This window comes from Eptesicus fuscus, chromosome 17 (assembly GCF_027574615.1).
Source record: "Eptesicus fuscus isolate TK198812 chromosome 17, DD_ASM_mEF_20220401, whole genome shotgun sequence".
NCBI lineage: Eukaryota > Metazoa > Chordata > Mammalia > Chiroptera > Vespertilionidae > Eptesicus > Eptesicus fuscus.
This window is the reverse complement of record NC_072489.1, coordinates 26,173,585-26,186,647: the sequence shown is the minus strand read 5'-3', so window position 1 is coordinate 26,186,647 and position 13,063 is coordinate 26,173,585. Positions and strand designations below refer to the sequence as shown.

Genomic DNA, 13,063 nt, shown 5'->3' with positions numbered 1-13,063 from the left:
AGTGGCTTCTTCTCAATATGTCTTTCTTCATCAGCCATCTAATGCTGCCACCTACTCTTCTAGTCCTTCATCACTTTAACCTGTTTTTTCCTTCATAGCACTTGTCAAATTCAGAAATGATATTATTTAGTTACATGTTTATGTCATGATCTCCATTGGAATGCATTTGCTATGAAATTAGGGACCCTGTCTGTATTATTCACACCTGTATAACCATGATTTAGCACAGAATGCAGAACAGAGTAGGTGTTCAGTAAATATTTATTTTTAAGTTAAAAATGGAGGCAGCGATAGTATAATCAGAGTTAAAAGCATAGGATTGAGATCAGTGATTAAATCCTGGCCTCTTGCCATTTAACCTTTCTCAAGTTCTTTGGTTGCTTTAATCACAACATGGTGATAAAACTATTTATTAATTAAGGTCTATTGTGGCTATTAGTTGAGGTGATGTATGCAAAGTGCCTAGCATGCCTAACACATGGCAATTGCTCACTGGTGGTTGTGATAGTTTTTCTTCAAGACTGGAAAGGAACAGGTTGGGCTGGAGGCCAAGTACATTCTGAATCCTGGGGGTATGCCAGGGGTCAAAAGCCAGGAAGCAAATTCTTTGATCAAGTTCAAAAGCACAGACATTCAAAGTTCAGAGTTTGGGTAGAGTAGGTGAGGACAAGTAGCAAGGAAAAAACAAAGGTAGGAGGACCAAGACAGTTGCTGCCAATGGATCAGAGAGTCCTGAGCAATGCTAGAAACTGGTTGTTTTCATAGCTGAAACTTATATTACTTTGTTGGTTAATATTTTAATATTTTTAGATATTATATGGATCTCATTCTAACTCATTAGAGAGAGCCCAGTTTTATTATTTTGTAAACTGTTCTCTTTAATATGTTTTATCCTTCCAATTTCATCCATAAACTTGAAGGCCAAATAAACCTAATTTGGTCACTTGATGGTAGTTGGTCCTAAGTTAAAAAATAAACAAGAAAATGAAGGGACAGTGTAGTAGTCATGCAAAAAAAAAAAAAAAAAAAAAAAAAAGAGTAAAACTTTATTAGAATTCCTTATAAATATTTATGACTTTGTTTTGCCATGTTGGAATTACATATGGGTAGAGGGGTCAGGATGAAATAAGGTTTCTCCAGTGCTTGGGCCTCTAAAGGTTTTAATTTAGTCCTCTCTAGATATGTTTTAGAAAACAGGATTGAGGATTTTAGATCTCACATCTCAGGTCCCAGGTCCAAATTTTCAGCCTCAAACCCTAAACAACTTTTCCTTAAATTAGAATCAAACAACTAAAAGCCAAACAAAAGCCACACAACCAAATCTTTTCTGGAAGGAGTATGTGTGGGAGGATGTTTTGAGTTTTAAATTTTTGAAAAATCTCGAAAGTAGAGAAAATTTAGAGAATTGAAAAAAAAAGGTATTTTAATTCCTAATGTCATTTTAGAATATTCAAGATTTATATATATATTTTTGTGCGCATTTTTTATAGCCTAGAAGTAGTCTATTAAGCAAAGGATCTTAAGGATAATCAGTTGTTTTGGGTGTTTTTGGAGATAATAGTAGTTAAGATAAATTAGGTTATTCTGTGGTAACAAACAACTCCAAACTCTCAGTGCCTTTTCACAGTGAAAGTTCCTTTCTCCCTCATGTAGAAACCCAGTGGTTTTGGGTGACCTTCATGGCAGTTGTCCTCTATGAGGTGCATTGACAGTCCAGGCTCTTTTGATCGTGTGGCTCTGCAATCTCCTTTCAAGACCTCCCTGATTGTTGTAGTGCAGAAAGGGAAACCATATGGTCCTTTCCCTTCTCAGCATTAAGAAGTGATACTCATTTTTTCCACTTACATTTCATTGTCCAGAACTATTCACATGGTCCCACCTTACTGCAAGTGCATTGGTAAGAAAGATTTTCCATATACCCTGGTAAAAATGAGGCAACAGATATTAGTGTAGGCTACTATGTATATTATTCCCTGAAGTTGGACTTTTTTTAAGCAAAAGATTTGTCTCAGAGCTTAAAATTATTCCAAATGGAGCCTCGACATGTGTATAGGCTTATCTCTGGTAAAATTGGATTATTGGCTACTCAAGGATAATTGGTGATTCAAGGATTACTCAAGGATTACACTAAAAAATACATTCTTATGGCAGATGTGACATAGCCAAGTATATTTTTATAATGCCATCTTATTTCTGTTCTTTAGCTTCCTTTAGGAAATTGATTCTGTGTTTCCTATTTTGTCTAACCTCCCATTTTTGCAGTGGCTCTGAAAAGGGTAGGAGATTTGAGTCATTCCAATGTGTTGTGGTACACTTGAAATGCTACCCTGAACTCAGAATAGAGTATGTCATGAAACTCCCAGACAATTGGATTAAAACTTCTGAAATTAGTGATATTTAATCATTTTTAAACTTACAAAAGTAGCAATAGCTACTTTTATATGATTCAACCTTATAATTAATAACTAGGATATTGACATTTCCCTTATTTTACCTATTTTTCTGGTATAGCCCTAATTTAGGTATTCTAATAGAATATTTTTTTCTTATTGATTAAAGTATTACATATGTATCCTTATGCCCCCATTACCTCCCACCACCCTGCCCTCATGCCCCTCACTTCCCTGGTGTCTGTGTCCATTGGTTAGGCTTATATGCATGCATACAAGTCCTTTGGTTGATCTCTCCCCCTCCCTCCTCCCCTCCCCTGCCTTCCCTCAGAGGTTTGACGGTCTGATTGATGATTCTCTGTCTCTGGATCTGTTTTTGTTCATCAGTTTATGTTGTTCATTATATTCCACAAACGAGTGAGATCATGTGATATTTATCTTTCTTTGACTGACTTATTTCGCTTAGCGTAGTGCTTGCTCTCCAGGTCCATTCATGCTGTTGCAAATGTAGTAGTTCCTTCATTTTTATAGCAGCATAGTATTCCATTGTGTAGACGTACCACAGTTTTCTAATCCACTCATCTGCTGATGGGCATTTAGGCTGTTTCCAAATCTTAGTTATTGTAAATGGTGCTGCTAAGAACATAGGGGTGCATATATCCTTTCTGATTGGTGTTTCTAGTTTCTTGGGATATATTCCTAGAAGTGGGATCAATGGGTCAAATGGGAGCTCCATTTTTACTTTTTTGAGGAATCTCCATACTGGCTGTACCAGTCTGCATTCCCACCAGCAGTGCAGGAGGGTTCCTTTTTCTCCGCATCCTCGCCAGCATTTGTCATTTGTTGATTTGTTGATGATAGCCATTCTGACAGGTGTGAGATGGTAGCTCATTGTTGTTTTGATTTGCATCTCTCGGATGATTAGTGACTTTGAGCATGTTTTCATATGTCTCTTGGCCTTCCTTATGTCCTCTTTTGAAAAGTATCTATATAGATCTGTTGCCCATTTTTTGATTGGATTGTTTACCTCCCTTTTGTTAAGTTGTATGAGTTGCCTGTAAATGTTGGAGATTAAACCCTTATTGGAGATAACATTGGCAAATATGTTCTCCCATGCAGTGGTCTTTCTTATTGTATTGTTGATGGTTTCTTTTGCCGTGCAGAAGCTTTTTATTTTGATTTACTCCCATTTGTTTATTTTCTCTTTAGTTTCCATTGCCTTAGTAGTATTATCGGTGAAGCAATTGCTTCGGCCTATGTCTGAGATTTTGCTGCCTGTGGATTTCTCTAAGATTTTTATGGTTTCCCGTCTTACGTTTCCCATCCTTCATCCATTCTGAGTTTATTTTTGGGTATGGTATAAGTTGGTGGTTTAGTTTCATTTTTTTGCAAGTATCTGTCCAGTTTTCCCATCACCATTTATTGAAGAGGCTGTCTTGACTCCATTGTATGCTCTTGCCTCCTTTGTCAAATATTAATTGAGCATAGTGGTTTGGGTTGATTTCTGGGTTCTCTCTTCTCTTCCATTGGTCTATATGTCTGTTCTTGTGCCAGTACCAGGCAGTTTTGAGAACAGTGGCTTTGTAATATAGCTTGATATCTGGTATTGAGATCCTTCCTACTCTGTTCTTCTTTCTCAGGATTGCTGCAGCTAATTGGGGTCTTTTTTTATTACAGATGAATTTTTTGAGAGTTCTTTCTAGGTCTGTGAAATATGCCGTTAGTATTTTAACCTTTTGCACTCGAATGTCGAGTGTGACTCGACACGGTTAGCATCGGTAGCAGGAATCGAGAAAAAAGCAAGCGAGTGCAAAGGGTTAATGGGGATTGCATTGAATCTATAGATTGCTTTGGGTAGTATGGACATTTTAATGATGTTGATTCTACCAACCTATGAACATGGTATGTTCTTCCACCTGTTTATGTCTTCCTCTATCTCTTTTTTCAGAGTCATGTAGTTTTCTGAGTACAGGTCTTTTACCTCCTTAGTTAAGTTTTCCCTAGGTATCTTAATTTTTTTGTTGCAATGGCAAATAGAATTATTTTTTAAATCTCTCTTTCTGTAAGTTCACTATTGGTATATAAAAATGCCATAGATTTCTAGGCATTAATTTTGTATCCTGCTACATTGCTGAATTCACTTATTAAGTCTAATAATTTTTTGATGGAGTCTTTAGGGTTTCTTTGTCCAGTATCATGTCATCTGTGAAGAAGGACAGTTTTACTTCTTCTTTTCCAGTTTGGATACCTTTTATTTCTTCTTCTTGTCTAATCGCTATGGTTAGCACTTCCAATACTTTGTCGAACAGAAGTTGTGAAAGTGGGCATCCCTGTCTTGTTCCTGTTCTTAGGGGAAATGGTTTTAGTTTTTGCCCATTGAGTATGATATTGGCTGTAGGTTTGTCATATAAGGCTTTTATTATTGCAGCTTCACAGGGCAGTTTTACCAAACGTTCAAAGAACTAAAACCTGTCCTCCTCATACAATTCCAAATAATTCAAGAGGAAGGAACACTTCTAAGTTCATCCTATGAAGCCAGCATTACCCTGATACCAAAATCAGATAAAGACAACACAAAGAAAGAGGATTACAGGCCAATATCCCTCATTAACATAGATGCCAAAAGCCTCAACAAAATTCTAGCAAATTGGATTCAGCATTACATCAGAAAAATCATACACCATGACCAAGTAGGATTTATCCCAGATGCAAGGATGGTACAATATCTGCAAATCAATAAATGGGATACATCACATAACCAAATTGAATGATAAAAATCACATAGTCATATGAATTGATGTAGAAAAAGCACTTGACAAAATCCAACATCCTTTCTTGATAAAAACCATTAGCAAAGTGGGAATAGAGGGATCATACCTCTAATAGAATCTTTGAGTTCATTTCAAGTAAGGAATTTGGTACATAGAAGTTTGAATTGTAAACATCATTGTTTTACACAGTCTCTTCAACCAGTATCAAGTGATTCACATCATGACAACTGGTTAATTTTAGTGAATTATTTAACAAGTTAATTATCCACAATTTCCTCAGAGCCTGTGGTTTTTCGTTAGGTCAAGTAGTATTTGCACATCTCTTAACTGCACGGCTTATAGTGATGAAAGATACTTGCATTCATTCTTTAGTCCAAATAAAATTTCATTGTTTTATAATAATACACCATGGAAGTATAAACTATTATCTAAATTCTTTTTGTTATTTTTTTGTTGTTGTTATTGCAACACCCCTGAAAAAGGACCAACCGTATAACCTTTCCTCCCCAATTTAGCTCTTTTCTAATTATGGTTATGTATACCATTTATTGAACATATGCCTTGTTCCCAACATTATGCTAAATCTTTTATTTATATAACTTAATCCTCATAAAAACTGTAATAGGGAAACAACATAATTATGAGGAAAATAGAACTGAACTGAAATTACTTACTCAAGTCCATGTTTCTGGTAGGTGGCAAAATCAGTATTGGTACCTGATTTCGTCTCTTGTAGTCACCAAGTTGATGACCTTACCATGTTATCCTTGCTCCCTTTCCCTTCAGTTTCTTTTTAAAAGCAATATGGCTCTTAAAAAGTATACTCATGTATCTAAGTATCATTTCTTGTGTCTAAGTATCATTTCTATTTCAATTTAAGTGAAATTTTAGTAGACTGGTTTTGCAAACCAAAACTACCATAGGACTTATAAGGTCTGCATATAAAGAATTCTAAATGGAAAACTGAGTTATTGGTTCTGATATAACTACCTGGATTTTTGTGTAATAAAAGTAGGCTAAGAAGTACTTAAAATATTTAACCTTTCTTAAATCTAGGTGTTGTGAAACAAGTGTCTGTTTTATTATTTTCATAATTAAGAACAGAGAAAATAAAACAGTCCAAAAGATAAGCTCTTTGAGGACATATTCTATACAGTATGTTTCATAGGGTCTTGAATATGACAAACCCTCAATAAGTTTTTGATGTGTAAATAGAGCAGTGGCTTTGAAATGAATCACAATGCATCATTTGGTTCTAAAGGCTATTTGGGTGAATTCTCATATTCTCAGAGTACTTATTTGCTTTCCAGTGTAAATATTTAAACTTTTTAGGTTTCATAGTTTTTAAAGTAAGGAATATTTGCCTCTTAAGTTTTATATAATTTTGGCTTCATATCATAAAACCAGGAAATATTTCTTATTTGTAAGCTATCTTTATTAAGATAACATGTTAAGCATATTTTCTAAAAGGCTCATAGATTCTTTAAATTTTCAGAGAGAATGTGGTTCATACCTATTTTATGCACATAATCCTTATAAATGTGATTTTAATTGCACTATGGCAAACAAAATATTAAAGGAAACAATGAATGTCAGATTTTCCATATTTGCTTTTTTTATAAAAATCAATTTATAAATGGATATAATGTAATGTGGTACTATCAAAATCTTTATGGTTAAATTTACTTTTAATCATTTTTGCTTTATTATCTTTGGCAGCTAGAAAATGTTTGTTTAATCTTTGTGAAAAGAAATTAAACTTTAAACCTCAGACACTAAAAATCTGCTAAGGTATACAGTTAATAAGCTTAAGTATAAAATTAATCAGTCAACATTAGCAAATTCACAGTTAGAAAACTATGCTGATAATTATATAATACATTATGTTCCTGCTTTGATGTACTGTATTTGATAATTTTGCAGTAATAATGATTCATTATATCTTTGATAACCTGTAATTCTTATTGCAAATATTTCAATTTGTACTCTCTATGTGCTTTTGATTTTAAGACAGAATTTTCAAATGATATGCAAACTTGAGTTTGATATGCAAATACAAAAATTATGGTGTCTTCCAAAATGAACAGGTTCATCCTCTTCCCCAAATATAATAATCTGGAGTGAAATTGTCTGGGTTTCTGTTCTAGCACCATCATTTACTAGCTGTAAGCATTTGAGTAATTATTTAACCTGTCTAAACCTTAGTTTTCTTCACTGTAAAATGGGATTAATGAAAGCTTTTACCCCATAAGACCCTTGGAACATTAATGACATGATCTATGTTAACGCATTTTGTGCTAACACAGTAACTGGCACATGGCAAGTGCTTAATAAATCTCAACTATTATTTTTATTAACATGATAGCAAGTTTTGAGGAGTAAGGGATAATCTGGTTCCTTTGAAGTCTACTTAGACATAAATATGTCCATGTTGATAATGTAGGACCTGATAAAACAAATAGTAAATACAATAATGGTGTCCTAACAATTATGGTTTATTGGTAGTATTTCTAACTGTAATATAAAGTACTGCTTATAATAGTGAAGATCCCCATGAAGAAATTATTTCTTCAATATCATCCTATAATCATCCTATATAACAAAAGGCTAATGTGCAAATCGATGGAACGACCAGTCGCTATGATGTGCACTGCGGCCAACTGGCCCCATCGGCCCTCCTCACCCCAGGCTCAGGTGTTGAGCTTCTGCCTCCCCCTGGCCGCTTGGTATCCCGGGGCCAAGGCCGCTCTGGCGGGTGAGCTGCTCCCACATCTACAGCGGCCTGGACCAGATGGCTGCAAGATCAACCTGGCCAAGTTCACTCACAGTAAGTGCTCCACCCTCATTGTGATTGACCTGGTGGCCTGGGGCCTGGACATCCCACTGCTGGACAATGTCATCAACTTCAGCTTTCTGGCCAAGGACAAGCTCTGCCTGCACCACGTGGGTCATGTTCCTCAGGCTGGCCGAAGTGGCATAGCCTACTCCTTGGTGGCCCCAGATGAGGTCCCCTACCTGTTGGACCTGCACCTGTTCCTGGGCCATGTCCTCACCCTTGCCTGCCCCCATGAGGAGCTCTCAAGTGCGGTTGGCGTGGACGGCGTGCTGGGCCGGGTGCCACAGAGCATGGTGGATGATGAGGACTGCGGCCTGCGGAACACCCTGGAGGCGTCACTGGAGCTGTGGGGCCTGGGCTGCGTGGCCGACAACGCTGAGCAGCAGTGCGTGCGCTTGCAGCCGGCGCCCTCACCAGACCCCATCAAGTGGGCCAAGGAGCTGGACCTCATGGGGCAGGGCCTGCACCCCCTCTTCAGCTTGAGCTTTGAGGAGGAGGAGCAGCAGTGGCTGAGGCTGGTGGACAGCATCAAGCAGTACCACTCACAGGTGACCATCTTGGAGATCAATGCCTCCAACCAGGACCTGAGCAGCCAGGTGATGTGGGCCAAGCGGCAGAAGGATTGCAAGGCCATCGCCAGCTTCTGGCAGGGCTGGCAGGAGTGGCAGGAGGGCCTGGCTGGCCCAGCCCCGAGCTGCCCAGTACAGCAGGTGGAGCAGCCTGGGAAAGAGGAGGAGGTGGAGGAGGCTGCGGGAGAGAGTGTGTAAGATGTCTTCACAGAGGCTGTGGGCCAGAAACAGCAGCAGCCAGGACCTGAGGGGGGAGCCAAGAGGCAGAAGGAGGGGGAGCCAAGAGGCGGAAGGAGGTGGCCCGGCCACTGGACCAGGATTTCTATGTCCCCTATAGGCGAAGGACTTCGACAGTGAACGGGGTCTGAGCGTTGGTGGAGACAGGTGCGCTTTTGAGCAGCAGGTGGCTGGCGCTTTCCTGAACCTGATGGGGGACGAGCCCCAGAACCTGACCAGGGGCCGACCAGGGGCCGGCAGCAGCTCAAGTGGGACTGGAAGAAGAAGCGGTTTGTGGGACAGTCAGGACAGGAGGACAAGAAGAAGATCAAGACAGAAAGTGGTCGCTACATCAGCAGGTTCTATAAGTGGGGCCTCTACCAGAAGTGGAAGCAGAAACAGAAAATCACCATATGCTCAACGCCTGAGCCCCAGCGGGCCACCAGCAGTCGGCCCTGTTGGGGGCACTGTTTTAGCTGATGTGGTGGGGGCATGTGCAGGAGGCAACCAATTGATGTGTCTTTCTCACATCCATGTTTCTCTCTCTGTCTCTCACCTTCCCTTCTACTCTAAAAATTAATGAAAAATGTCCTCAGGTGAGGATTAACAAAAAACAAAAAATATGCATACATCCCATATAATAAAAGGCTAATATGCAAATTGACCAAATGGCGAAATGACCAGTCTCTATGACATGCACTGACAACCAGGGGGCAGACGCTCAGTGCAGGAGCTGCCCCCTGGTGGTCAGTGCACTCCTACAGGTGGAGCGCTACTCAGCCAGAAGCTGGGCTCCTGGCTGGCGAATGCAGCGGTGGTGGCAGGAGCCTCTCCCACCTCCGTGGCAGGGCTAAGGATGTCTGACTGCTGGCTTAGTTGGACATCCCACAAGGGCTCCTGGACTGCAAGAGGGCGCAATCCAGGCTGAGGGACACCCCCCTCCCAAGTGCACATATTTCATGCACAGGGCCTCTAATACACACATATACATAAATACATGAACATTGGGGGGTTGGGGAGTGCGGCCCCACAGGTGCACAAATTTTGTGCACTGGGCCTCTAGTAATGGAGTAATAGCATATTTAAAGTTCTGATAACTATTTCAAAACAGTTAGAAAATATTGACATTGTGTATGTGTTAATATAGATTATGAATGTGTGAAAGTTGTGAAACTTACATTGCCTAAAAAAGAGAACTGCATGTAGGGAAAGCATCCCTCAACCAGAAAAATGGATATGCCTGAGAACAAAAAGACATCTTCCTAAAGTAAATACACTGAAATCATATGATAATAAGTCAAAAGATGGTAAGATATTCTACCAGGACTCAATATTCTGTTGCTATTCCATATCACTCAGAGTGGTGGACTATTAACATTTGACAGAGAGTCTATTGAAGTAACATAGAGATAATTTGCATGCAAGGCATGAGGAATGCTTTTGCCATGCCACTGGATTTTATATAAACTGAAACTATGCAAATACTACAACTCTACTGTGACTTTTATTTGTGGAACTGCAACTGAAGTAAAAAGGACTCTTCATGCTTCTTCTCCTTTGGGAGATCTTTTAGATTCCATTAGACCTAACTATGTTACATTAATTATGAACTGACCATATTTTTTTTTAAAAAAAAAGGAAATTAAAGAGTATAAGATTATATGCATGTTTGAGGGCCTGGGTTCGCTACCTGGCACCTCCTCCAAAAAAAAAAAAAAAGTATAACATTAGGCAGGAAGAGATTAGGCTATAAGAGATGTACTGTGAAGTCTATTAAGCTGTAAATAGGCAAAATTACACTTAAGTGCTAGCTCTTCTGATAAGGTTTAGGATAATGATCTTTGGGCTATTTACAGAGATAATATAAACTCATACACTTAAGCTCTTATTACTATTTTGCTGTAGCAATCATCCATCCATCCGTCCATATATCAAACCTTTATAGAATGTCACCTCTGCCAGGCACTGAGCCTATAAAAATGAATTAACCTTTTATGGAATTCACAATGTGGTAAGGGAGACATCACATTTTATTGTAGTTTAGTTACTTGTCTCAATGCTAGGACTGAAATCTGTGCCAGGTGTATGGAATGTATGGGTTGGAAATTTAGGATACAAGCATAAAAATTAATAAGATTGGCTTAAAAATTAGCAATTTAGAAATACAGAATTTTAGATCTTTGCGGTCATGAACGTGATGGCCTACATTTTGCACATGAAGAAAGGGTCAGAGGAGATAAATGATTTGCTCAAGGTCACATTGCTTATTGTCACCTGAACTGAGAGTTGGACCCATTCCTGGTTCTTTCAGCTCCACTTGGCTTCTCTTCCCATCAAGCCCACTGCCTCAGGAGAGTTAATAGTTAATGTAAATGCTTTATGTTGACCCTGAGCCAAAGATGGCATGCACAAATTGCTGTTTAAAAAGGAAATAAATTAGTGATATGAGCAGCTTAATGGTGGGTACCAGATTAGAAGTAGATTTACTCTGCAAAGACCAATAGATGAATTAATGCAGCTTTATGAAGATATCACCTTACAAATTAGGGAGTCTTTGACATTCCACCTGAACTCTGATGTGAATGCAGAGAGACATTTTATAGATAATTAAAACATGTAAACGGTGAGGGCAGATTCATAAAAGCCAAAAGGAAAATATCCATTCCAAAGTACTGGGGAATATAACTGGAATTTGAGTCCTTTGCAATCTGGTATTCCCTGTGATAATGATGAAGTAGGCTTTCAATAAATTAAGGTTCCTTTTCAGCCACTTTTTTTTTTTTTTGCCAGACAGGAATGTGTAGGCCACTGTTCAACAACTGCTATTGAAATAATATTTGGATTCTAGGATAGTCTGCTGTAATAGAACATTTTAGAAGCATGACATCTACTCTGCCATCGACTAGTTATTGATTGAAGACAAGTTACTTAACCTTTCTGAGCCTCAGTTTCCTCATTGATACAATGAAATATGGAATATGAAACTACTTAGTATTTCTTCCACCTTTAAAATTCTATGTCTTTGCAATAGATAATACTTGCCTATTCATAAAGTACAACCACAGTGGTTAGTTAGTTGAGCTTTGCGTTCCACCTAATATACACTGGTAAATAAAGTTGCTGATAACTAGGAATAGAAAGAAAAATGATAGCTCACTCATTTTAATGAGAATGCTGAAAGCATATGTAATGGCTTATTATTAAACTATTCCACTAGTGGAGAAATTGGAAATATCACAATAAAAATTTTCAATTTTCCATTTCAGTAACTTTATTGAGTTGCCAAGGCATATAACAACAGCCAAAGTTGATACATTAAATGTGGATGTTTAAGAACAAAGTTAATATGTGATATTATTGTTTCTCATTTTAGTTCCTTTCTGCCAACCTGCTCCACAGTTAAATAAATCTTCTTCCTTCCTTACTGCCAAGAAGTGTCTTACTATTTTTGATAGTTTAAATATTTTTTCTCCCAATTCTTTATTCTTATGTAAAGGTAGTAAATCACTATAGATTTCTACTTCTTCACTGCCAAGTGTAATACAATGTCACTATTCTCTTGGTTTCCACTGAGTCTGTCTTCTGGTTTCTATTTTCAGTTTATGATCCTTGTATCTATATTTGGTAAAAGTCTGCTTATATTTTTCAAATACGATGTAAGGTAATCTTTTAACAAAACGTTTCTTAGTGGAACCAAAAACAACCTGAATTATTATAATTTTGGATATATGCTTTCTGAGAAGGCAATATAATGCTTTATTAAAGGACAGAGCTGCTATTTGGTTTCAAATAGTTACATTTTTATGTATTCTATATTTCATGATATTCTCATCCTTTTCTTTGGTACTTATGTTACTGTAGAAGCTGTCTGCCTCCTGGCTCAGATTCCCTTTTTGGGTTTCCTGCCAGAATAGATGAAGTTTCCTCTCCTGGGCTCCAGCCCCCTTGTTTGTATCAGCTGTGGGTCTTCATCCTGGCCACTAGGGGACTCTGGTTTTGATTCTAAAGATCAGGCAATTAATTAGCATGAGCAATAATGTTAAGAAGGTAAACAAACAGTCATATTATAGTATGTTATAACAATTATACCTTAAAAATTCTGAGTAAAGTGGGTCAGCAGTGTAGGGCATAGGAGTGTTCTCCTTGTGGAGCTGTCCCGGCTCTGGCACCCTGGCAGGCAGGCCTTGGGATGAGGCGTCTTCGCTGGTGAATTCCTCTTCAGCCCTTCTGGTGTGGCCGCCAGGCAGGTTGCTCTGCTGTGCTCCATCACCTTCTCTAAAG

The 13,063-nt window shown here is 38.4% G+C and overlaps 1 pseudogene; it reads left to right on the top strand.

Moving 5' to 3' along the window:
- LOC129152099 (ATP-dependent RNA helicase DDX54-like) overlaps positions 1–9,262 on the top strand; it is a 67,025-nt pseudogene extending 57,763 nt beyond the window's left edge.
- The last annotated feature ends 3,801 nt before the right edge of the window (positions 9,263–13,063 follow it).